The 22737-nt window shown below is 41.3% G+C and overlaps 1 protein-coding gene and 1 pseudogene across 1 annotated transcript in view; one reads left to right on the top strand and one right to left on the bottom strand.

Moving 5' to 3' along the window:
* Positions 1-22737, top strand: part of Csmd1 (CUB and Sushi multiple domains 1) — a 1555368-nt gene that overhangs the window by 946451 nt on the left and 586180 nt on the right. The gene's annotated exons all lie outside the window — the stretch shown is intronic.
* Positions 5690-6541, bottom strand: LOC127209784 (cyclin-dependent kinase 4-like; annotated as a pseudogene).

Here is a 22737-nt window from a genome sequence, read left to right as displayed (position 1 = left end):
CATGAATTTGAGAGAGAATGGGGGTGCTGTGGAAGCAACTTCAGGTAAAGAAGAGGGAGATGTTACAAATGCAGTACACGTATAAAATTCTCGAGAAATGAGCGTGCTACCAATAAAAATGGAAATGCAATAATTAAATATCTTAAAACAGTGATATTGTTCAGCCAATCACTTTAAGACTGAGTCAACTTAGTTGAGGGAACTGGATATAGAGTGTACTAGCATGAAGAATTAGAGGAATCTCATAGGATTTGCAACTGCTTCTTAAAGACTAATGCAGAGATTGAAATGCTTTACCAGCCACACACCACGGCCTTGGAGAATAACCACTCTGGAGTTGATCCATATAGTAACCTTACAGAAAGCATTGCTAGTCCAACAGGAGAAAATATTTTGCTTTCAGATGCATACCGTCAGGCAACACCCCACATGGAAACAGCTGGATAAATTCAATGCAGGGATTTTTAGCTTGGTGGATATAAAAGAGATACCACAAAACAAACTTGAGAGGAAGTCTTTAAAATGTTCTCCTTTACATTACATAAGTTGAAATAAATAAGAGACTTATTTGAGGACAAGCTTCACTTTGGCCAGTCTTTGCCAACCTAGAATCTCGGACCTGATTGGGACTGCTTAACTTAGGAAAAGCCTGATTGCCATGGAAGCCACAAAGGGAAGGGGATCAGACATGAGAGAATATTTTCGAGGACAGCTTATTTTCAGCATTTTTTTTCTCATTTTGGGGATAGTTAAAAGTCAAAGTCATATTTAAAATCTTAAAATGTAGACCCTTCTAAGGAAGGAATTAAAATTCTACTGGATGCACATTACACTTGTTTCTGTTTTTGCATGCATATGCAGTCACAGCCATCTTGCTGCTGTGCTTTCTCTTTAGGATTAACGCAGGCCACACTGCCCAAAAATCTCAGTTCAATTCCTGATTCCACCTTCGAGAGTACAGTTTAAACTTCTGAAATTTGTGCCTGCCACATATTAGCTGAAGAACTGAGGTCTCTATGTCATCAACGTCATGCACACACAGGTACACAAGTACAAATATGCATATAAATATACACCATGTAAATACTCTAAGCAAAAGCAATAGGAGAGATGCTTGTATTTTTGTTGAAGTATAAAAATACATTTCCTCTGCCAATTTTTGGCACCAGTCTAGTTTTTCATTCAATCTATAGTTTATCAAATAGCTCAAGGCGATAAACATTCTTAGTATTAGAAAATATACAATTGACTTACTTTGTTCATTCTCCATCTGTTCACCGTGAGTATGCATGCGCAGCAGTGTTCTAAGATGTTTCTGTTAAAGGGACAGTGAAGTGCTCCTTGGTACTTTAATCATCTCATTAGCATAGCCCTTAAAGAACACTGGCTTCACCATTTGGCTAATATGTGTTGATTCTTTTTGAGTTTTGGTTCGGTTTTGGTATTTTTAACACATAAACATGCATTCTCATTTAGTGACACCACAAACACCTTCCTGGCTAAGGCATGTTGAGAAAGCAGTAAGAGGGAATCAAGCTGCTCACAATATTTGTTTTAAATGATTAGGAAGAAACTCATCAAGAACACATACTCAGAAACAAAATACAAAGAACCCCAATGGGGGTTAGCCCTGAAATGCATTTCTCTTGATGGCTAACCCCATTGTTTTGCCCCAGATGCCAAGGCCATAGATGGTCATTGTGGTTGTTGGTGATGCCTCCAGCAAGACCCAGAGACCTGGAGAACCACTCGTATCCTTGTAAACTTCAGAAAGATTCAAGTGTCTTTCTTCCCTCTGTTTCACTCATTGGACACTAAGCTGGCAACAAAATTTGGCTCAGATTCTCTTAGAATTAATCTAAAGATTCTTATAGGTAACAGCATCTATGGGTCTAAAAGCATATAGTGGCTTCCAGACGGTTCATCCATTCTTCACAACAATCCACACAAAAAGGACAATAGAAAGGAGGGACACAATTATCTAGCACCAGCTGTGTCACCAATAGGCTGTGGTCTCCAGATCTGCACCATATAAAATATTAAATGTAAACTGTCTGTCTTAATAATCGTCCATGCCTTGTTTACCTGATGTTATTAAAATTCAAAATCAGAATAAACCCATTTATTCAATATATATTTACTCAGTGATTTTGTGGTGCTGCTAAACTTTTTTTTTTTAAGCTCTAGAGATAAAATGGTAGTTTTCATTTTCAAATAAGTTAAATTCTGTGGGAGAGTGCCGAAGACATGTAAAAGGCAACAGGGACCTGGCATCCAGGAAGCCACTGGCAATAGATCAAACTACATTTCCATTGATAGCTTGTGTTTCTAGAAGAAATATTCCACTGATGGCCTGGGTAAGAACACTCTAAGAAGCATGGGGCTAGCACCAACACAGCTGTGGAAAGAACCAAACAAGATAGTTTAGAGAGCACAGTCAAACGAACAGCAGGGTCCCTGCTGTGGTAAGTGAAAGCTATGAGTAGACAAGGCTGGAAGAATAGAAGGAAAGGAAACTAGAGGCATCAGTACAGACCCAAACATGAACTTCTAGATTTCTTCAGGTTTCTCCAACATCCTCCCATGCGATGTTGTAAGAGCAATGCCCAAGAAAGATTAAGTGGATTATGGAAGATCACAGACTTTGTTAGTAAGTCCTTGAAAGCAACAGGCCAGTTTTGCACATCATGTATGTGGTGAAGTACTTAGACAAGCTATATATGTGTAGCATGACGGCAATATGAGGGATGAATTTTGTGGGTGGTCTTGCATAAACTGAAAATTTATTCTTTTCTTACTAATAAACCTAAATAATAAATCCAAGACTCCCTTCCTCATGGGTATCAGAAAATTATAGTAGTTGGTATTTCTGTCTCCACCTCTAAGAGCACAAAAAATCTCTAGGCTCCTCTCTCCTCACAGGTCCTTAGGGCATCTGTCAAAGTACTCTCCCTCAACAGAACTGCTCATGGGAGTGCTGATGTATGCCCCATGGGGTAGAAGCTTTGATTTTGAACTGGATTTGTTGGAAACTGATTTTCTGTTGTCTAAGCCATAGTGTTGCAGGGATGGTCTGTGAGGCTTCATGTTACTCTAGTCTCTGACAGTGATGCTGTTGCTTGTGTCCTCTCAACATGTCCAATTCTAGAAACATAAAGCATATTGCATGTTCACAATATATACACAGTCACCTGTTTAACTTTCTTATAGGAACAGTTCATTTATTTGTTCTTATAATACATGATTTCAAAGGGCTCTGTTTTCATGTCCATATCCAATACACAACACACAACACATTAGACCAGACCAGTGATGCTCTACTGTCCTGATGCTGTGACTCTTTAATATAGTTTCTTATGTTGTGGTGACCCTCAACCATAAAATCATTTTGTTCCTAATTTATAACTGTATTTTGGTATTACTTATGAATCATAATATAAATATTTGATATGAAAGATAAATCCCAAATGGGTCACAACCCACAGTTTGAGATCCATTGCCAGACTGTGGACTTCCGAACAGTTTTCATTACCATGTTTACAAATTAAATTGTACCAGGAAGCTGAAAATATTTTAAGACAGTAGTTATAACAATTAAAGCTCAGTGATCATTGTATTTACCTTCCCAGAGGCTAGCGCTATGACCCTTCTCGAAGTTTGATGAATAAGGATTGCTCTCTGTCAGTATTTTCCTTACTCTCAAATTTGGATATGTGAGTACTCTATCTTTCTTCCTTTGGATGGGAGCCTGTGGACCTCTAGATTGATTACTTTCTTACCATTCTTTATTCTAGTGTCAAAGGAGGTTTTCTCTCCTGTCCCTTAGCTCCCAGAAGAAAAGCTAACTTATGAGACTCATTAAGTATTATAGAAATATCTAGGTCATATAGCTAGCCTCTTCTCTGACTAGATCATAACTTCAAATAATCCATTTATTATAATCTACATTCTAACGTGTGGCCAGTTACCTGAGCTCAGGTACCATGCATCCATCCTCTTCTTGCCACCCGAATCTCGCATATGTGGCTCTATCCCAGAATCCCTCCTGCCTACCAAATGCAACACCTATTTTCTATCTCAGCCATAGGCTCTAGGTTGTTTAATTTTCAGGTGTTGTATCCATATAATATACAAGAGATTTCTTCTACAAATTAATTGTGGCTTTACAGCATCCTAGAGTAGCCTCAAACATGTCAGTGAGGCAGGCCACACCAGGCCTTGAAAGCCAGGGTAGCTTTAACTATTATGACTTCTCTGTTCTTCCTCCAGATCCTTTTTCTATTCATCACTTGCTGCACCTTTGCTGTTTACTGTTGCCATGATTGCTTATGGAACAGTGACTGTTCCTGCAGCACCTGGTACCCAACGCTGTTATTGGCAGCTAATTCCTCCTAAAGTAGGAATTCTACCACTTTTCCCAAATCACAGTAGGTAATATGTACATAGATAATAACTATAATTAGCTAAGCAGGGCATCAGAAGTCCACGAATCCAGTAGGCTCTCAAGACATGTAAACATCACATTAAAAGATCAGTGAGTTATAGACAAAGGAAAAGAAGTCAGGAAGAGATGTTTAAGGGGGCTCTTGGAGACACTAGAAAGAAAATTTATATGATCAAATGACATTGTATATGAGTGTGAAATTATCAAAGAATGAATTAAAAATTCAGAAACTATCAAAAAAGAATAGAAGGCTCAAACATACACACATTTATACACACATACACACAAAAGTCTGCAGCTAAATCATGCAAAGCCCAGCAGGCACAGTGACTCTGGATTTCATTCTGTATGCAGTAGAAATCCAATAAATGGACTTACATGGATAAGACAGAAGATGAGAGAGAGAGAGAGAGAGAGAGAGAGAGAGAGAGAGAGAGAGAGAGAGAGAGAGAGAGAGAATTATAAAAGCAAAGGAAAGGAAAGGAAAAATATTTGAGAGGGGCAGGCAAAAGAAGAACTACTAATAGTTACATCTGTCAGATGGCAATAATTATTACCCAATAGTAAATATATATCCCTGGGATTTAATTGTATATCCATTTGGTCAATTTTTAACTGGCAGGAAAATAAATAGTAAATTATGTAAATTTGGAATGATGTTCCTGAGACTAAAATTCCCTAAGGTAAGAGAGGAAAAAACAATGTTTTCATTGCCTAAGCAGGCTACAGATGGGGAGAGTGAAGACAGAGGTGATAAACTAACAAGGGAATGTGGAAGGATGGGGGCTGGGCTGGGGCTGGGCTCTCCACCCTGACTACTCTGTCAAAGGCAGGCCCTGGTGAGTGCATATAACATTTTCTCATAGTCTGCAGAAATTTCCAGAGGCCCTAGAATGTCTATAGAGATTTCTATCTTGTCAGTCATTTCAGACATTAATATTGAATGTGTTATCTTGGGGGCAGACTGGTTGTTGTTGCTGATAGTGTGGTCTTGTTTTGTTTTTCTGTATTAAAAAGGATCTCAATATAAACCAGGGAGAGAAAGAAGACAAGATACACCATCCCTTTAGTGGTGAGAAATGGGAGGGCAAGAGGGTTAGCCTCAGAATGAGGAAAGGCATAATTTCTTCTCTGTAAGAAACTGGAAGAGTCTCCACAGCTTGAGAGGAATGCAGAGGCTGTCTCTTCAATGATTTTCTTTTCACTTGAGTGTCCAGAAGCAGGGAAAGGCAGCCGCCTCACTTTTCACTCTGAGTCATTTTCTTGCTCGTGGAGCAAAGATTGCTTGCTGCAGGTCTCAGAAGGCAGCCGTTTGCTTAAAATCAACCCTTCCAGCAGTTTCCATGCTTCAGACTCCTCCATCTTGGAGATCACTGACAGCACTGGTTGAGGCTGTCTGGGAGAAGAGGCCTCTCAAGGGTACAGCTACATTTTGAGGTCACTTATCTTGGGGAGGCAATCCAGTTAGATCAAAGATTTTTTTTCCCAACTGGTCAACTTCAGAGTTTCCATGGAAGGGATGCTCTCAGGGAGACATCTCTGCAAGGATACAACCAACACGCCACATGTCCACAGGTGTTTTGTAATGCAGACTGCAGAAGAACTTCAGGGCCTCAGTACCAGAGTTGTAACAACCAGTACAAGTGTGAGTTAGGGGCCGTCTTGTATCTGGCCAGGCCAAAGTCAGCCAGCTTGACTGTTCCATTACTTGTCACCAGAATGTTCTCTATCTTAGGTTCTTTGTAAGCAATGCAATCGTTATGAGGAAATCTAGGCTGGTTAGAATCCGATGCGTTGGGTCCTTGATGCTCTCAGTAGTCAACCCTGGGGCTCCGTGTCCAGGTATATCCTTAGGTCCTAGTCTATGTGCTTAATCACTAGGGTGTCTGTAATGTCTTGTTCAGTTGAGGACTTAGTACCAACATCCATTAGCTGGAAAACATTAGGATGCTCAAAGGCTTCCAGCCTCATCAGTGAGGCTACTTCCCAAATTGTGTTGATGGGAAGGCCCACTTCAGATCCCCTTCCCATAGGAACTCTCACACTCTTGAAGACCACAAAGTGGTCATTGTAGGAATCCCAGGCCTTACAAACCATTTCGTACATACTGACACCAATTTAGCCATTATTTGGGAGGAAGCCATTTTCAGAGTATCGGCTCCCAGGGGCTGACTCCTGAACTGCCATACACTTAGGGTGGGTCCCAGGCACCTGGATGCTATGGGCCAGGCCATGCACACACATGATGATGTTTTTACATGTCCTTATATCCGCAGTGCCTGAACCTTGTTTCTTCTGTTCAGCACTGGGTCTCGGGGAGACATCCCCTCAGGTAGCGTGCATGTCCTTCTGGAACCTAGGTAGTCATTCTAGATTAGGGTGCATGCTACTTCAGTTTTCTTCCACCTTCCAATGGCTTAACATAGCCCTAGCCTGGGGCCCAGGAGAGGGATGAAGGGTGTATTCAATCTAACTTTCTGCCCTTGCTGGAAACTCCCATTTTTTCTAGCAAAGGCTTTATTTGAGAGTTAAATAAATTTTCCCTCTGCCCATCTCTTCTGGAGTAGTTGGGTGGTGTTTTCTTTGACCACAGACTGTAAAACAAAATTGATCACACAGTTCCTTCAGTGTCTGTATTTCCAATTTTTTGTCGGATACCAAGCTAGCCTAATGCCAAGAGAGAATGACATCTAAAGTAACCACAAACATGATGCTAGTTAGCATCTCTTGCAACACTCTCTCCTAAATATTACTGCCTTGATGTTCATGTCGGGTAGTGTTTCCTGAAAGCTCATGAACTTTTCAACTCAGGTTGCTAAAATGGTCAAAAATTAAATTTCATCACCTTAATTGGCTTTATGAGACCACTTCTAGAATGCAAACAAAGAATGAATTATATGCTTTGGTGGTCACATTTTTTAAACAGATTTTATAACTTGTTTTGTTTTGCTTTGCTTTGTTAATTAATTTCATTCCCTCTTTGAAATCTACTATATTTGAACTAGAAAATAATGTCTACTATAACTAGTTAATGTTACTATAGGCACTCACTTTGCATGAATATTCACAGAGGTCATGAACTGCTGAGACATGCTTCAGTTGTCCAGCCTCCCTTTCACGTCTTCTCTGGATCACTCCATTGTGGTTCTTTCTCAACAGGGCTAGACATGGCTAGCATTAGTCATTAGTGTACATGGTGGTGGTCTGTACTCAAATTTCCCTAAAAACCCTATTGTCACCTCACAGGAAGACATGAAGTTTGTTCGGAGAAAGTTTATGTCTCCTGAGACAATATTTTGGCATTTAGATACTCAGGGTTCTCCTGGAGTCAGAGGTGGGCTTTTTTTCATCATGGTAAAGTGAACACCACACCTCCTTGGCAAACTGCCCTTATTGCAGGCTTCAGTGTACCGTGGCATGCCATGGTGTACAGTGAGAGCAGGGAACCTGACAAATAGAAGTCTTTAAGGCAGGCTTGAGAGGTAAATCAAGAGGGCAAAGAAAATCCATAATAATACAGGCAATCAATGGTGTTGAGGGTGGAAGCCTCAAATGCTTCAAATAAAAGGCTACAAGGCGTAAAATATAAGACAGTTTAGCATAATAACATAAGAGAAAATATATCTTGTAAATTATATTAGGAAAAATAAGTTAACAAGCAACAAGAAGTGAAACAAAACAGAACACTGAGAGACAGAAATGTAGAAGACTTAGCTCAGGCTTCGTAGACTTCCTAACCCAAATGGAACCCACATAGACAACAGGGGAAACACTGCATGATCTAGGAGCAGGAATGGAGCATTTTGGAACCTGAGTTCAACAGTTGAAAGGACCGACTCTACTAAGAGCCAGCACAGTAGCCCAGTCAGCTAATGGGAAGTGAAAGCCCTGCCGAGCAATGCTTCAAGAATCCTGGTATCACTTCCACATCCAGCTGTACCTGAGCCATTCTTGGGTTTTCAGTTTACTAAAGAAACTCTCAGGACCATAAGAGTCTCCAAAAGTTATGTACTAAATATGACCCTTAAATCTGCCTGGGCAAGACCCACAGTGAGTATCTCAGGGGAGTCTGCAAGTGCAGGGAGAACACATGGAAAGGACTGCCGCTCCAGAAAGCTCCTGGTATCTCCTTGACATGCAGAATACATCTTGGGTTTCCCTGTGGGTACCACTGATAGATTGTACTTAGGGTCAGTATCAGTACCCACCCTGGCCACAGGGAAGCAACACCATAGACATGTGTGAAGCAACATCATAGATGTGAGGGGAAAGGTGCTACCAGCAGAAAACTGGAGAACCGGCAAGACAAGAAAGCCTGGAGGGGTCCTCAGGAGACAGCAGTCTGTAGATACATGGCAGCAGGTCACAGGTAGGTTTGCACACATGTATGAGTGTGGAACACTGGACATGTCAAGAGCTGTTCAAAACAAATGTCTACTTTTCCCCTTAGTTGCAGTTCTGTGACTTGAGGTTTTGGTTTGGTTTTCTCTACCATGGTCCGGTGACAGAGTGACACACACTGGCAATAACTACATTTGAGTTTTGATCTTTGTTTATCTCAGACATACCCATGATCTTGCCTGGAATGCTGTGCAGGGGCTATGAGCAACAATCTCCATATCTGATGGCCACAGCAGAGAGAGGGATACCGCTGTGCCACTATGCTGTGAGGATCAAGGCGAGACCATTCCAACTTAGAAGATCTTACATTTATAATGAAATTTTCAGGCTGCATATGTCCTCAACATAATCCCTGAATCATCTGAATCACAGAGAAAATCAAAGAATAATGCTTTGTTCATATTCTTCAAAGGACCCTCATGGGCTACATAGAGATTGCACACATATCCAGGTGGAGCAAAGCAAGAAAATCTTCCTAGCAGGGCCTGTTTCCTTGAAAGTTGTCCCCTACAGCCATCCTTATCCCATAATGCCACCATCTTATTTTTTGCAAACTGTCACTCAGGGTATCAGATTAGTGAGATCTGAAGAAACAGCCACAAAATAGGTATAGAGAACCTCATTCACTGAAAATAATTCCAAATGTGAATGATGGGTTGTATTACATGAGAAAAAAAAAGAGAGCAAAGACTATTTGTAATATAGAACATGACATACATAATTTACATATCATTAATTGCTTTAAATGGTGCTTGGTTATTATGAATGAAACTCCTCTGGTGTTTAGATAATTCTATCTACAGAAGTCAGAAATCTAAAACAAGGGAAATGGAAACAGTTGATAGTGACAGGTGCAGGTGCTATCAACAGGTTTTACAAGGTTTGAACTCCAGGATGGACAAAACATCCTTGATGGATGGAAAGTTCTGATAGATTATAACCATTATCCTAAAACATTAAGGCAGAGAAGCAAGAAGAAAATGGCCGTTTGACACCCCTCCCCCTCCTTAGTGGAAAGGCATTTTAAAATTATCAGAAAGCTTAGCTACATACCTAATAATTCCAAATCCTTTCGATTGCAGGTTGATTTAAGTAACTGACCTTTAAGAATAAAGCATTGCATAACCTTCCCGGTCATCCAGACTCATTTTCTAATATTATGAATTGGTTGATGTAAGGAAAAACATTGAAGCCATATTTCTATGCCTTAGATGCAATGGGATTTCTTTTCATTTCTAACATACATGCATCTTTCTACTTGGTCTGCTAGGTGCATACTGGGCTGTGTGCTCCCTTAAACGAAAGAGATGTTCTTCCTAACATGGATCAGACGGGAAATTACAAGCAGAATCCATCCCAGAAGGCAGGTGCTATCAGTGCCTAAGTGCTATTTCTGTTTCCTCTTGAAACACAGCCATCAATCTGTAGTGTTCAGAGCCCTTGAATCTCCATTTCCTTGAGGCACTTGAATCTCAGACCCTTGAAAACATTCATACTTTTCCTAGCTTGCTCTTCAAAAAAAAAATTTTTTTTGTTTCTTATCTTAGAAGAATTTTTGCTTCAAAAATAAACAAAAAGTAGAAGATAAAGAAAATAAATAAGTGCAGGAGAGAAATGTGGGTCTGTATTTGGAATGATAAACAAAATCTTATAGTCTGCAAATGTGGCATGATTGAGGAAGTTCAAAGAAGTACTTTAAAATGATTGCATTAGTGAGATGGAGATGGAAGAGACCACATCAAACAGGAATCTTGTAGTGGGGGAAGGGACAGTATTGTGATTTAAAATTAAGAGTTAAGCTACGACTGGAGAGGTGGCTCAGTGGTCATGAGCATGTACTCCTTGCTCTTCTGGAGGACTGGATTTTAGCCCCCAGAACCCATGTTAGGGGGCTCACAACCACTTGTAACTCCCTCTTCTGGCTTTTGTGGGCACCCGCATGCATGGGCACATAACCGTGCACGGAACATACATATACATAGTTAAAAATATTAAAATAAATCATTAAAGAGTTCCGAAAACCAGTCTACTCAGGAGTATGGAGTAGGAGTTGGCTAGGGCAGGAGGGGGAACCTCAAACCTGGCTCTCTGGGGATCACAGTGGTGCCACCTTAAGAACGTGCATGGCTTTGTTTGCATTTGGTTAACCCTCAGACATCACCTCATATGAAGAAGCAGGAGATGGTGGTGCTGCCCTCCTGCAGTGGATGGCTGCCCCACATGCTGCTTCTCTGCTCAGGCTGTGGTAACAGCATGACAGAGGCACCAGAAGGGAGGAAGTGCTCAATAAAAGTGGAAGACAGACAACAAGCTGAAGTTGAGACACTTACTGAATTTTGCGCACTTCTCCCAGGTGAATGCCAAGCAACACTTTCAGTAGTTTGATGTTTCCTGAATATTGGTGGTAGGAGTTCAGCTACAGAGATCCTGCCCTATTTGAAGGATGATAGCAGTGGCACCTCCCCGCCCCCCCCTTTTTTTTTTTTTTGACATATAGCAGGCGTATGTCACCTCCTCCCTGGAGATGATGCAGGTCCCAATGTGTATATTTGGTACTTCAGACCTGAGAACTGGATTCTGAGCAGTACATTTTTACTTTCTACAGCAGATGCATTACTATTCTGTGCATACTCTTTACTAGCAGAGATTTTAATTTTTCATGGGCTCATCTTTGAAAGGAAGCCATAAGCAGGAAAAAGGCAGAGTCATGGCACACCCTGAGTGCTGCGTTCTCTCCACTCTGCAGAGTGGAGACTAAAAGTGCATCTCAACTCTCCACATTGCAAGTTCCTATACGTTAATAGCTGATCTTAGGGCATTTCCAAACCTGTCCTCATAGAGTTTGAATCCAGCTCCAGCCACTGTCAGAGCAGTTCCATAGAATGTGTCTGTCACATAGGCTGGCTTCCATAATATTGATAATCCCAGGAGGTAAAAGGGAGGAATCTGAATGCCACATCCAACCTCTTCCCAGGCCAGTCCCAGAGAAGCAAAAGCCAGGAGCAGTGTTTTTCAGAGCTTTGCATTTTCAGCTTTAATTTTTCACACACTTTTGTGGAAATTGAAAAAATAATCTGTGCGTCAGCGTGCAGTCTACATGAATGATCTTTCCTCTGAATGGTGAGATCCCTCCTCAATCTCCTGATAAGCCTATATGCACAGAAGCCGAGAATTTTCTCAGTGCATCAAACATCGAGGTCCTGACCACATACCAGGCTCCCTTCATAGCCAGCAGGTAGAAGTTCTTTCATAGGGCAGTACTGCCCAGTGGTGAGTGCTTTGATACAAACTATCTCTGAGAAAGAACTCAGAATACAAAGAATTTTCTGGATAGGGATGCAGGAAGTGGGTTTCCTTGACACAGTGAACTTTTCACAGTGGAAACAATCTGGAAATTTCTATTAGGCATGCATGAAAGGAGTACTTAATAGCTGCTAGTTATTTTACCTCAATTAGCATTTTTACTGGTGTGCATGTCTATTCATTATGAGACTATGTGCTTTAAAATAATTATTATATATGAACAAACACAAAATAGAACAGAATTGGGAAAAATTTTCAGACTCATCTCAATGTGACTGGAATACAAATTTCTAGGCACTGAATTTTGGCTGCAAAAGAGAATTGAGCAGCTTTTTTTTTTTTTTTTTTCAAGTGTTTTTGAAAACTCCTGATCCTCAAGAAAAACTTGCTGGGAGCCTTCAACTGGACAGGCACTCTTTGAAGCCCTGGTGATGTAACCCTTTTCCTAATAGCTGGATGCTGGCTTGCACCCACCTCAGGGCTTAAGATAAAGAGGCTCTTGTTGAAGCAGTCAGTAGAGTCAATGTATTATTAGAAACTGGGCATCCTGCAGCTGGTAAGAGCCAGGTAACCTCTCATTAGGGATGCAACAAAGCCTGAGTGGAGACATGAAGGCTTGGGAGTTGATGAGGAGCCAAGCAGAGCTAGAAGCCTCATTCTCCGCAGAGGGTAGTTCCCACCAGCGGCATCCGTGCTCCTCCTGGTTTTGTTGATTTCTCATGACTTTAACTTGGCTTTATTACTAGATTTTATGGAAAGGATACTGTAAAACATCTAGAGTCTAAAGAAACAGTAGACACAGGAAGAAGATGAAATGCCTCATCAAAAGTCACCGTGAATGGTCACTAGGAGAGTGAGAACTGAAGGCAAACCACAGCAGAGAAAACCAAGCAAAACCCAGGCACTAAATTACATTGTTTCATATATATATTTGGTTTTTCAAGGAAATGTTTTTGGGTATAGCCTTGGCTATCCTGGAACTTGCTCTGTAGACAAGGATGGGCTCAAACTCATAAAGATGCACCTGCCTCTGTCTCTGGAGTGCTGGGATTAAAGGCATGTGCCTCCACTGCCCAACTCTTTCTATATTTTTTTAAGGAGCAAAACCTTAAAGTTGTTAATAGGCCAATAAAGGTAAATGTTCACATGCCCATATTTTCTATATCCATGATTTTCATATACAGTTCACGTTCATCTTTGAAAAGGAACTCACCAGTGCTCAATCGTTTCTGGAAAAATTTATTCTGTAGTCATGAGATGCTGACAGACGCACGATGAGAAGTGTGTCATTCGGAAATGTCTTTATGCAAATAGCATAGGCTATCCTTATACAAACAAAGAGAGCTCTGATGTTCCAGGCAAGTTCAGTGTCCTGCCACTTCTGTCTTCAATATGGCCAGACCCTGATCAAAACAGAAATATGCTGTAGTAACTACACATGCTAATGGTTCCAACGATCACTACAGAGCGCAGCTAAGACATTGTTCAAGCCTATCAGGTGCTAGAACATTTAGTTCATACAATGTGTATGTCTGTTTATTTTATATTTTATTCTGTTTTTATTATGAGCTGCCATCATTCTAAGTGGGTGTGAGTACAGCAGAAAAGAGAATACAATCCCTTACGCTCAAAACACTGCTGTGTGGGTGTCAGCTGGTATGTCTGAGGCTCACACTAGGGACTGTAGGATAGTGTCAAGGGCTCTAGGAGATTCTGAAGTCCTAGAGGGCAGTGGTATGGACATGTAATCACCACAGAAAGCTCCTAGGTAGGGGTGACATTAAGTAAAGTTCCTGAATATTAAGAAAAGCTCAAGACGATTGTGTCAGAAAAAAGAAATAGTTGGAGCAAATAGGGTTTAAGGAGAAATGATCACTGTAGTTGTCATGATTGGAAGGTGGGGGACTTTGCAAGAGGTAAAGAGATAAGTGATGCAACCTAGTCCAGGGACAAAGTAAATCTCACAGAGATGTGGGGATGCCATGGAAGAAAGTAAATTACCTCACTGAAGCTAAGCAAGGTCATCCTGGCAAATATGGAAGGGGTTTACAGGAGGCAGGAAGGAAAGTAGGAAGACCAGTAAGTAGTTGCTTCACTGAAGCCCACAGGGAAGAGAAGAGGGTTTGGACCAAGGAAAAATCAGACGTAAGGGAGATAAGGTTTGGGGAGGAAAAGATGCTGGGGATAAAGTGTGGATAGAAGAGACAGAGATGGAAGTGGAGAAAGACATGTCAGAGAAAGGAGTGTTTAGAAGGCGGGTGCTTTGTAGAAAGAGTCACTTAGCAAGGTGTAAACCAGAAGAGGAAGAAGAGAAGAGGAGCTACGGATGCTGGTGTTCAGAAAAGCTGCTGAAGCTCCACTCTCTGTACTATAGAAGTTTCAATTTATAGACTGTTGGAATGTGGCAATATGTTAATGCAATTTCCTCAAAACTGAATATTCCATGGAAATCCTAGCAGATTCTTAATTATACATTCACTATAATTAAATGAAAGCTGAGACAGGTGTTCAAAGCTGCAAATAAGCAAATTAGAAAGAGTCATCAGAATGTAGGTAGCATTGCAATTTACTTTTTGTCAAAGCAAGTATGTCCCTTCTAGCCAGGAATGTCAGGGAGTAGTGGCTGGACTCAAATTGTCTTAGTAAATGTTAAGTGACTTTCAATTAGGCTGTTCCTAGGCATTGCCATATGGGCTATTAGCATGCTATATAGGATGTAATTAAGCTCTTGGTAGCATAAGTTCTGCTCAGTGAAGCAGAGTGTCTCATGCACAGATTCCTACAGCTGTAAAGCCTTGCCATGCGTGAGGCCTTTCCTTTGTATGAGCATCCTTGTTTGCAGAGCACTGTCAACGTAGAGACTTATTTTCTGTTTATAAATGATGCTTACTGTATTGTTTACTTAGAGTGAGGCCACGAAGATGGAGCTTCGTCGGAACTCTTGTTCTGTGATATCTCAGGTAATTAGCAGATCAGCATTTACAGCCACATCATTGTGTGACTGCAATTTATTGAGCAGACTTTTCCCACTCAGTTATTCACTGTTGTAAATGATAGAAGTACAGGGGCACCATTAGCATGAATCCTGACAAGATTCACAACCAAGTCAATAAATTGGGTTTATCTGCCTTTCAAAACTGATGTTTTATTTGAAGAGATGTTTTTATAGGAAGATTAGTTCCATATGAATAGTTCATTTCATTAATGTAATTGAAATTTCATCTTGGGCTTTGATCCAGTGGAAAACATCTCAGGAAGATGACAGTGCCCTGGGGAGATCTAGGTGACACTGAGGAATTACAGGTTTAAAATCACACTGACAGACCAGACATGTTTTGCATTACCAAAATAATAGCTTAATAAAATGCACATATGATCTCTGAATGAAGAGACCACGGAAGCAGGTTGTATTTTAAGTGATTAAATCTTTAATGGCTTTTGAGTAGTTAACTCTTGGTTATATAGAAAACTCTTTTGGTGACAACCTATGATTCAAATTTAAATTACCAGGACCATGTAATGTACACTTTATTGTGTTATTGAGAGAACATTTAGGTGGAAGCACAATTTTGTGTCTTTTTATTGAAAGACTGTGCAAGAGTTCAGAGACAGAAGAAAGCCATGCATGACCTTGAGCTCAAAACGATGTCAATAGATACACGTTTCTAAAGCTCAGGACTCTGGAGGATAAGGCAGAAAGGTTTCCAGGATTTCAAGGCTTCCCTGGGCTACCCAGTGAGATCCTGTCACAAGGAAATGAAAGATGTGGGCTTTTGGGTTTTTTGTTCTTTTTGGTTTTTGTTTGTTTGTTTGTTTTTAATAACTGGTACATATAAGGCAGAGAAATACTGTTAAGTGTGGTCGGAACCATCACTCGCTTCTCTCTCTGATCATAATCATTGTCAAACCCATAGTCACTCAGGCTGTGAGCTGCTTTGTACGGGGTCAGCGGGACTGATGGTTGTCTGAGTACGAGAGCTTACCTATCAAGGACCAAGCCATAAGCTATTCTCCAAGGTCCTCATTCAAGCTATAGATATTGAAAAGCCAGATGCAAATGCCAATAAAAGGAGACTGAGACAACGGACATGGTATAGCCACAATCTGCAACCAGTGATACTCCCATGTGCCATGAGGGGAGAAACTTATGAAGAAATTTATTTTTGCTGCTGTTGTTTGAGACAGGGTTCCTCTGCGTAGCCTTGGATGTTCTAGACTTACTTTGTAGACAAGGCTGGCCTCAAACTCCCAGTGATCAGTCTGCCTCTGCCGCCTTGAGTGCTTGGATTAAAGGCATGTGCCACTGCACTTGGCTAAGAAGAAATATTTCTTAAGCACCCCTGACACCTGAGGTTTAAAGGGATTCTGTAGGGAGAGTGACCAGCAGCTCTCTGGATGGGTGATTCTTCTGTTTAGTTTTATTGCTTCTTCGGAAACTCTCTCAAAAATGTGTATCTTAGGCTGTTTTCAAGCCACAGTATTTCCAGTTCACTATCAAGAGATTATAAACTTGAGGTGGCATTGTTTGGCACCTCCTGTGGCAAATCCAGGTCATCATGCAGTCATAGTCTTTATCAAAACCAAATCGCCATTGTCTGTTTGCAGCCCACAGTAGATCACGGCAGAATGCAGATGAAAGGCTACAGAGATGTCTGTTAGAACGCCCAGGTGAGGGGCAATATGAGGGACAGTGTATGAGCGTTCAAAGCAGTCCAAGCCAGACAGCAATGAAGACTATAAGCATGCCAGCAGTCAGGTTATCGTGATGGATTTAATCTCACTCTAACTTTATCAAAAGTAATTTGTTCTTGAGTCTCCAATTTTGTGACTATGGTTCATATCTCGCTCTGCTGTATACATCTAGAAGCAAATGTCTTTTCTGTATCGAAATTGTATTTTAGACTCTCCTAATTCTGCACTATCTGCATCTGGAAATTTTGACTATTTCAACACTTCATGCAGCCCCACTTGCGTTGAACTTCTCTCAGAAGGGGCTTGCCCCAGCCAGCTTACACCCTTCTTTGAGGGCCTTGTGGCTTTGGCATAAGAGGTCTTATTCCACAGTTCTTAACAGTTTGCTTCATCTCTGCCCATGGATTGTTTTCTCCTGTTCTCTTTGCTCCTCAGTGCCCCACTGCAGACCCCAGTCAGGTCTGATCCACGCCCCCCCCCCAGCAATGTGTCTGATATAGCTAGATGCATTTGTTCCTTCACTGCTCCCTCTGGGCTCCAGAGTAGCCCACAGAAGAAGCCCCACAGCCCCGTGATTCACTTACCACAGACCTCTGTCAGGGATCTGTCTGGCCAGCTCCCATTTCCTCCTTGCTATCAACTTTTGTAGAATGGCATTTCACATTTGAAAGCTACAAAGTCCTCTTCTGTATGAGGTGACAGTTAAAAATTCAGCTCCATCATTTTAAGACATCAGTAACGCCAATTAGTAACATTCTTTCAACTTACCATTTATTAAACTCCATACATTTTAATTTAATATTCATCATTTTATTAAAACCATTATTCAACTGCAGTTACTTATATTGCACAAGCCACCAACATAAGCCACATATTTAATTTTCTAGTAGCCAGATTAAAAAGAATAAAAAGGAAACATAATTTAAATGCATTAGTGAATTTTCTTTATATCATTAGTCTATGTAATAAGTGATATGCAACAAATATTTCCACATATGTTAATAGGAAAACATAGAGATAAAATAGTTTTGTGTTTTCCCTGTAGAGCTATCTGTCAAAGTCCGTTCTCTGGCTTGAGTGCTTCTCAGTTCACACAAGCATGGTACACACTCACTGGCTGCATATGGCTGGGCCGGCACTGCTGGACAGTATGGCCGTTGGGTGTTGAGGAAGCAGCAAAGGAGAGGCTCACAGCAGCTCCTATTTCCCACAGGGGATCTCGCAGTGCCAGGCTTTGTGATGGGTTGTTTACTGTCATCTGGGAAATGCTGCACAGAGTACCTGCAAGCTTCACTTGCTTCTGTTGTTCTGGCTTGCAGAAATGTAATTAAGGAAAGGAGTCAGCGGGTCTTTAGAATGTCTCTTTCAAACAAATCAACACCTCTGTCAGACTAAATTAGGCAGAATCTCCACAGCCACTGATTTCAGGTGAAATACTTGGCAATCTGGACCGCTGGACTCTGCATCCATGCATTCAACCAGCTCTGAATGGACAAAAATGTCTCTGTAGCAAACACATCCAGACCTTTCTCTTTGAACAATATATTCTGACAACCATTTATCGTGTGTGTGTGTGTGTGTGTGTGTGTGTGTGTGTGTGTGTGTGTGAGAATTGGGAAGTGCATTCTAGGCAGATGCTAAGCTTTTTGATATAACAGCAAACCTGGTACCCTGCAGGTCAGGGTAGCTGTGTGTGTTTGGGGTAGGATGTACTGGTACCTCATCTCCAGAGACACCAAGGGAAAACATTACTTCATTTGCTGGTGAATAAGCTCTTCTCCCTACATACAGCATTTCCTTCCATAGTAGTCTGGGCATGACAGGGCAATTCTTTCACTGCCTTCCTATTTACTCTCACAACCAGAATTAATAAGGGCACATCAAGTTTCCATTACATATATGAAAGCACCATTTTAGAAGGTAGGAATTTGGACTTCAAGTAGAGAGCTACTTCAAGCAAAATTGGACCTATCTGAAGTTCTTAGCTATTTTTATTTAAATGTACATCTAAACCAGGAATGCCTATGGATGCTACAAACCAAGATATTTCTGGTTTTGTAAGAACAGAGGCCACAGGGACACATGTGACAGCTGAGGTCTTTTGGATATCTGCCATTTGTATGATAGTAGGATGGAGGGCTTGTTCCTCCTGAGATCTCTCCTGTAATAAAAGAAATCATGAAGCATCAATACTTCAGCAGATCTGTATCTGACCCACCTCCTAATTACAGGGCCACTTAAAGACACAATGATCTCACCATTGAATGCCCAGTAATAGAATATCGAGACAGCGTGACTCATTGGCAGTGTAGAGTGAGTTGCTCTTTGTCATATCAAAGCACTAAATTAAAATTAAATTAAAAGTGTTTCAGCCTAGGTAACTACAATATAAGTCACTTAAAAATAAGCCAGTCCTGTTATCTACCTGTCATTCATCCTTTATCATCCTCAACAAGCTGTGTGTTCACTTACTCACCACAGGATCCAATGGACCTCGGTCAACAATTTTGCATCGTATAGTATCTAAAGAAGGGAGTGGAAGGGATACAGACCCAAAGGCAGAGCAAGAAAGCAGTAGGAACTGACTGAGCATGGACTATAGTTGCTGTCAGGACTGTGGGATCTGGGGACACATTACCTGACTTCACTGCTGTTGTTACTAATGAGTTTGTGAATTCCATATTCTCAAATTACCTTTAACCACATCCATCATTATTGACGTCTTGCTTTTCTTTAGAAATTCGATTGAAAAACTAATGACTCTCAAGTTCTTTAAAGTTCTTGCTTTCTAAATACAATCATCTAATACCTTACAGAATGCTTGGGGTTCAAATTAGACAGAGACATGGTGCATTGTCTACTATGCTTAAATAATTTATACGATGCCTCACAATGGGATAACTGTGCTTCATTCTCAGAGGACAAGAATCTGGATGCAAGGTAGGCTGTTTCAGAAAGCACTAAAAGGATGAGTGTGTGTGTGTGTGTGTGTGTGTGTGTGTGTAGAGGTATTAAAACAAAGGTTTTGAAGAATTCTAAGTATCATCATGGTCTGTGAATAAAACAAGAACAGAAAAAAGAAAGGACTAGGGAGCAAAGACAGAGAGACCTCCATGCCTTAGACTCTGCACTCACGGACTTAGCCCACCAAGAATTGCCATATGGATACAGTCAACGGTTCCATCTACACTAAGCGTAAGGTGAATTTTCTATTGATGTCATCACATTGAAAGCACCACCATTTGCTCACCATTTCCTCTGTACTAATGTAAGTCATCCGGCTAGGAAGAGCTATGTATACTATATGCAAACACTGTACAGTGAGAATAAGTGACTTGAGCGTGATCTGCTTATCTACCGCTGAGGATCTGAAAACTACATCCACTGCTACACCTTAGTTGTACCACGGATCGTGGCTCCTGCCTCTTTTTTTTTTTTTTTTGGTACATAGTACAAATACTGTGGGCTTTGAGAGCCCCTTGTTTTCCATACACTCATTGTCCAATAAGCCTGTCTGTGCAGCTGCCTCTCCTGCCATGGTACCTTGAGCTCCTCAGGGCCAGATGACATCCTTGATGCATTAATTACAGGACTTGACACACTCAGTACCCTGTGGAGCTCATCATACTCCCCACCCTTCTCTGAAGGAAAGGAAGAGCCATTGAGCATCTTGGTCAGAGCTCACACTCTACCTGCCAGACTGAGAAGGTAGGGACCAAGAGGGCATTCCCCTACCCCCTCACTGGGCAGTCCTGACACCTGTGGCTTGACTATGAGGTATATGACCTGGTGCATACCTAATTACTGTGGTCACTGATTGGTCTCTTGTATTTATTGTCTAGGTAGGAAACAAGGGGCCTGAAAGTAGACTTCTGTCTTGGACCTAAATATTTCTTTAGACTTTAGCCTCTTTTATATTTATGAATGGGTTAAAGGGTATGTCCTACACCCATCCCACAATACTAACTAAACTTTTTCAGTGACCCTGAACCCTTTGAGAAAAGAAAAGCCGTTTCACTTGGATGCTCGGAAGCAGGGTACCATCGTACGTGTTTGGCATATTAATGAGAACAGCCTAGAAGACCTGTATCTTTGTGAACCAAATAACTTTCAGATTACTGGTACATCCCCTGCCACCATCTTTACCCAACCTCTCCCCACACCCTTTCCTTTCTGCTCTGCCTCAAGAAACAAACCCATGCCTCTTTCCAATAAGCCACATTTATTCTCAATCTTGACTCTAAAAAGGAGGATGTTAAGTGCCCTGCCAGCTTTGTGCCCGTGTACATACATGGTGCACATGTTAGTATTGTTCATTGACTATAAGACAGGGGATGCAAGACAGAGTATTAAGCCAAGCATAGTTAAGTAGGGGACTTGCAAGCTGAGGGGGGTTCTTTGGTGGGAACCAGGTATGTTTTAGTGCTGAGTGTCTGTCTTACTGTACAGTATGTCCCTCCCTGGAAAGGTCTTCACTACCGACAGATGACACTAAGCCCCCTGTTCAGTGTCTCTTGGCTTCCCACATCTGTTTTCTGAGAACTTCTTATATTTGTCCAGTTCAGTAACATTTCCATGTCTGTGAGCCTGCTGGCCTCTCAGTGATTCCAGCTTACACTTCATTTGCTTATTGTGTGTCTGATTGTGCAAACAGAGTTCCTGGTGTTTATGTTATACCGAGCACTTAGTGGCCGACACCGGAGTGGTTAATTAATAAGAGGTATTACACTTCCTAAACAGAATGTCTTATCCCCACAGATGCACTGCAGGACTCATAGAGAAGGTTCCTAGAACTTTGGACCATCAATAGGGTAAAGTTTAACTTATAAATTAGTAAGAGAAAGCAATAGCTAGTAAAGAAAAGGAATAGGAATAGTCATAACAAAATGCTGTGATAAGTTCTTTAAACTGGATGGATTTAACATTCCTGGGATTTTCTGCTTACTGTTTTTGGATCACTGCTGGCCGTCAGTAACTGAACCCATGGAGGAGGAAGTGTTGAATAAGGAGGCCAAGGCAGACACTGAAAGTTTCCATCAGGGAAAGGCTCTGGCCCTGACAAATGAGGGGTTTCCAAGCTGTGAGGATAAATCCGTTGTCATGACAGCTCATGCTCTGTGTTAAAATCTTAAGAAGTCTCTAGGGCACAGATCCCAGCCTCCTGTACACTTCTGGAGAGAGAGCTCCAGTGAGGATCTGGTGAGGACCAGTGCCCTATCCACAGATGTTGCCAGGCTGGGATTGCTGGCTTCTTGGGAGCATGGCTAAATCTTGATGCCCTCCTTGCTTCACACAGAACAGATCCACTGCTATGCTTCAGTGGAAGATGTAAATAGAATAACAATGAATGAATGAATGAATGAATGAATGAATGAATGAATGAATGAAGAAGCAAAGAAACAAACCCTTTTAGCCTAAACGACAACTTAGTAAGCCAAACCCACTGAAGGAATCAATGGACCAACCCAGCTCTTGTCTGGTGATGGGTATAAGGATGCCCCCCTAGGTCTTTAGAGGAGCACAAGTTTAGTTACATGTACACGCTCGCTTTGTATCTGTTGTTGAGCATGGATGACCAGAGCATGTGATTTGTTGTACAAAATACAAATATTGCTAATAATGTTTATTATTAAAAGCCTATAATTATTACAGTGGTTTTATTTAACCCACTATCAAACAATAAAAGACAGACATTTCTTATATTTAAATAAGCCCTGTTTCACCTGGGGCTGGGCAGAAATAACCCCCGAATCTACCTTGTTGCCTCTCAGACCCACACCCCATGCCATTTGCTTTAATCCTTCCTATCTGGGCTACTTCCATTCCGATATTTCCATAAATACTTGCTGTTCCTCTCCACACCCTTCTCAAAGTTCACTCCTCCTGGACTACTTGGT

The sequence above is a fragment of the Acomys russatus genome, chromosome 27, assembly GCF_903995435.1.
Source record: "Acomys russatus chromosome 27, mAcoRus1.1, whole genome shotgun sequence".
NCBI lineage: Eukaryota > Metazoa > Chordata > Mammalia > Rodentia > Muridae > Acomys > Acomys russatus.
This window is presented reverse-complemented; position numbering and strand designations above follow the sequence as displayed.